Genomic DNA, 5,093 nt, shown 5'->3' on the forward strand with positions numbered 1-5,093 from the left:
AATTACAGCATCTGAGCTGTTACGTGACACTTTCTAAGGCTTCCATTGGCTCTCTAAAGCCGCCAGAAAGTGGAATGGGGTGTCTGCTGTCTCTGGGCAAAGTATAGGAGCAGAGTTTGTAAGTGGTCAGCCTGGGGACAGTGAGACTGGACATGCGCAGTCACGAGAACTCACATTTTTTCTTTCTCTCTTTGAATGAATACAACGTTGCCCGGTTGGAATATTATCGCTATTTTACGAGAAAAATAGCATAAAAATTGATTTTAAATAGCGTTTGACATGCTTTTAAGTACGGTAATGGAATATTTCGAAATTTTGTGTCACGAAATGCGCTCGTGCGTTACCCTTCGGATAGTGACCTGAACGCACAAACAAAATGGAGGTATTTGGATATAACTATGGATTATTTGGAACAAAACAACATTTGTTGTTTAACCTCTTAGGGCTAGGGGGCAGTATTTACACCGCCGGATAAAAAACGTACCCGATTTAATCTGGTTACTACTCCTACCCAGTAACTAGAATATGCATATACTTATTAGATATGGATAGAACACCCTAAAGTTTCTAAAACTGTTTAAATGGTGTCTGTGAGTATAACAGAACTCATATGGCAGGCAAAAACCTGAGAGATGCCTTTACAGGAAGTGGCCTGTCTGACCATTTATTGGCTTTCTTTGACATCTCTTTCCAAAACAAAAGGATCTCTGCGGTAACGTGACACTTCCCACGGCTCCCATAGGCTCTCAGAGCCCGGGAAAAAGCTGAATGTCGTCATTCCAGCCCCAGGCTGAAACACATTATCGCCTTTGTCAAGTGGCCGATCAAGGGACAGTGGGCTTAGGCGCGTGCACTGGTCGCCCCCGTCTTTTTTTTTTTCTCCTCCATTTACCGAAACGCAGATTCCCGGTCGGAATATTATCGCTTTTTTACGAGATAAATTGCATAAAAATTGATTTTAAACAGCGGTTGACATGCTTCGAAGTACGGTAATGGAATATTTAGAATTTTTTTGTCACGAAATGCGCCATGCTCGTAACCCTGATTTACCATTTCGGATAGTGTTTAGAACGCACGAACAAAACGCCGCTATTTGGATATAACAATGGATTATTTGGGACCAAACCAACATTTGTTATTGAAGTAGAAGTCCTGGGAGTGCATTCTGACGAAGACAACAAAGGTAATTTTTGTTAAAGTAAATCTGATTTTGGTGAAGGCTAAACTTGCTGGGTGTCTAAATAGCTAGCCCGTGATGGCTGGGCTATGTACTTAGAATATTGCAAAATGTGCTTTCACCAAAAAGCTATTTTAAAATCGGACATATCGAGTGCATAGAGGAGTTCTGTATCTATAATTCTTAAAATAATTGTTATGCTTTTTGTGAACGTTTATCGTGAGTAATTTAGTAAATTGTTAGTGAATTCCCCGGAAGTTTGCGGGTGGTATGCTAGTTCTGAACGTCACATGCTAATGTAAAAAGCTGTTTTTTGATATAAATATGAACTTGATTGAACAAAACATGCATGTATTGTATAACATAATGTCCTAGGGTTGTCATCTGATGAAGATCATCAAAGGTTAGTGCTGCATTTAGCTGTGGTTTGGGTTTATGTGACATTATATGCTAGCTTGAAAAATGGGTGTCTGATTATTTCTGGCTGGGTACTCTGCTGACATAATCTACTGTTTTGCTTTCGTTGTAAAGCCTTTTTGAAATCGGACAGTGTGGTTAGATTAACGAGAGTCTTGTCTTTAAATAGCTGTAAAATAGTCATATGTTTGAGAAATTGAAGTAATAGCATTTCAAAGGTTTTGAAAATCGCGCCACAGGATTCAACTGGCTGTTACGTAGGTGGGACGAATTCGTCCCGCCTGCCCCAGAGAGGTTAAAGACAAGACTCTCGTTAATCTAACCACACTGTCCGATTTCAAAAAGGCTTTACAACGAAAGCAAAACATTAGATTATGTCAGCAGAGTACCCAGCCAGAAATAATCAGACACCCATTTTTCAAGCTAGCATATAATGTCACAAAAACCCAGAAGACAGCTAAATGCAGCACTAACCTTTGATGATCTTCATCAGATGACACACCTAGGATATTATGTTATACAATACATGCATGTTTTGTTCAATCAAGTTCATATTTATATCAAAAACCAACTTTTTACATTAGCATGTGACGTTCAGAACTAGCATACCCCCCACAAACCTCCGGTGACTTTACTAAATTACTCACGATAAACGTTCACAAAAAACATAAATTATTTTAAGAATTATAGATACAGAACTCCTTTGTGCAATCGAGGTGTCCGATTTTAAAATAGCTTTTCGGTGAAAGCACATTTTGCAATATTCTCAGTAGATAGCCCAGCCATCACGGCTAGCCATTTAGACACCGACCAAGTTTAGCCCTGACCAAACTCCGATTTACTATTATAAAAGTTTGATTACCTTTGTTGTCTTCGTCAGAATGCACTCCCAGGACTTCTACTTCAATAACAAATGTTGGTTTGGTCCAAAATAATCCATCGTTATATCCAAATAGCGGCGTTTTGTTCGTGCGTTCAAGACGCTATCCGAAGTGTAAATAAGGGTCACGAGCATGGCGCAATTCGTGACAAAAAAATTCTAAATATTCCATTACCGTACTTCGAAGCATGTCAACCCCTGTTTAAAATCAATTTTTATGCCATTTTTCTCGTAAAAAAGCGATAATATTCCGACCGGGAATCTGCATTTAGGTAAACAGAGGAAAGAAAACAAAGCATTCGGTCGACGCGGGCACGCGCCTGAGTCTCACAGTACTGTAACCAGCGACTACCCAAACGCGCTACTTTTTTTCAGCCAGAGCCTGCAAAGCCACGATTCAGCTTTTTGCCACCTTCTGAGAGCCCATTGGAGCCGTAGGAAGTGTCACGTAACAGCAGAGATCCTTTGTTTTGGATAGAGATGACAAGGAAGGCCAAGAAATGGTCAGACAGGGTACTTCCTGTACAGAATCTTCTCAGGTTTTGACCTGCCATTTGAGTTCTGTTATACTCACAGACACCAATCAAACAGTTTTAGAAACTTTGGAGTGTTTTCTATCCAAAGCCAATAATTATATGCATATTCTAGTTACTGGGCAGGAGTAGTAACCAGATTAAATCGGGTACGTTTTTTATCCAGCCGTGTCAATACTGCCCCCTAGCCCTAACAGGTTAAAGGCAATGCTACCAAATACTAATTGTGTGTGTGTGTAAACTTCTGACTGACTGGGAATTTGATGAAAGAAATAAAAGCTGAAATAAATAATTCTCTACTGTTATTCGGACATTTCACATTCTTAAAATAAAAGTGATGATCTTAACTGACCTAAGACAGGGAATTTTTACTAGGATTAAATGTCAGGAATTGTGAAAAACTGAGTTTAAATGTATTTGACGTATGTAAACTTCAACTCATATATAGGTGTGTGTGTGTGTACACACACATATATATATATATATATATATATAGTTTGGACACGTACTCAATCAAGGTATTTTCTTAATTTTTTACTATTTTCTATTATAATAGTGAAGACATCAAAACTATGTAATAACAGATATGGAATCATGTAGTAACCAAAAAAAGTGTTAAATCAAAATGCCTTGACAGCTTTGCACACACTTGGAATTCTCTCAACTAGCTTCATAAGGTAGTCGGTCACCTGCAATGCATTTCAATTAACAGGTGTACCTTGTTAAAAGTTCATTTGTGTAATTTCTTTACTTCTTAATGTGTTTGAGCCAATCAGTTGTGTTGTGACAAGGTAGGGGTGGTATACAGAAGATAGCCCTATTTGGTGAAATACCAAGTCTATATTATGGCAAGAACAGCTCAAATAAGCAAAGCGAAACGCCAGTCCATCATTACTTTAAGACATGAAAGTCAGTCAGTCTGGAAAATGTCAAGAACTTGTCAAAAAGTGCAGTCGCAAAACCCATTAAGCGCTATGATGAAACTGGTTCTCATGAGGACTGCCACAGGAAAGGAAGACCCAGAGTTACCTCTGCTGCAGAGGATAAGTTCATTAGAGTTACCAGCCTCAGAAATTGCAGCCCAAATAAATGTTTCAAAGAGTTCAAGTAACAGACACATCTCATCATCAACTGTTCAGAGGAGACTGCATGAATTAGGTCTTCATGGTCTAATTGCTGCAAAGAAACCACTACTGAAGGACACCAATAAGAAGAAGAGACTTGCTTGGGCCAAGATACACGAGCAATGGAAGTAAAACAGTTGAAATCTGTCCTTTGGTCTGATGATTCCAAATTTGAGATTTTTGGTTCCATCCACCGTGTCTTTGTGAGACGCAAAGTAGGTGAACGGATGATCTCTGCATTTGTGGTTCCCAACGTGAAGCATGGAGGAGGAGGTGTGATGGTGCTTTGCTGGTGACACTATCATGATTTATTTAGAATTCAAGGCACACTTAACTAGTATGGCTACCACATCATTCTGCAGCGATACGCCATCCCATCTGGTTTGCGCTTAGTGGGACTATCATTTGTTTTTCAACAGGACAATGACCCAACACACCTCCAGGCTGTGTAAGGGCTATTTGACCAAGTAGGAGATTGATGGAGTGTTGCATCAGATTACCTGGCCTCCACAATCACCCGACCTCAACCCAATTGAGATGGTTTGGGAAGAGTTGGACCACAGAGTGAAGAAAAATCAGCCAATAAGTGCTCAGCATATGTGGGAACTCCTTCCAGACTGTTGGAAAAGCATGCCAGGTGAAGCTGGTTGAGAGAATGCCAAGAGAGCACAAAGCCGTCAAGGCAAAGGGTGGCTATTTTGAAAAATCTAAAATATAAAATCTATTTTGATTTGTTTAACACTTGTTTTGGTTACTACATGAATCCATACGTGTCATTTCATAGTTTTGATGTCTTTCCTATTATTCTACAACGTAGAAAATAGTAAAAATAAAGAAAAACCCTTGAATGAGTAGGTGTTTCCAAACTTTGACTGGTACTGTATGTTTGATGATTTAATTCCAGTACTAGTCATATTGCTTCCCTTGGCAACTTTAATGTTTGAAAGTATTTTGGGACTTAA

The sequence above is a fragment of the Salmo salar genome, chromosome ssa20 (genome assembly GCF_905237065.1).
Source record: "Salmo salar chromosome ssa20, Ssal_v3.1, whole genome shotgun sequence".
Classification (NCBI taxonomy): Eukaryota; Metazoa; Chordata; class Actinopteri; order Salmoniformes; family Salmonidae; genus Salmo; species Salmo salar.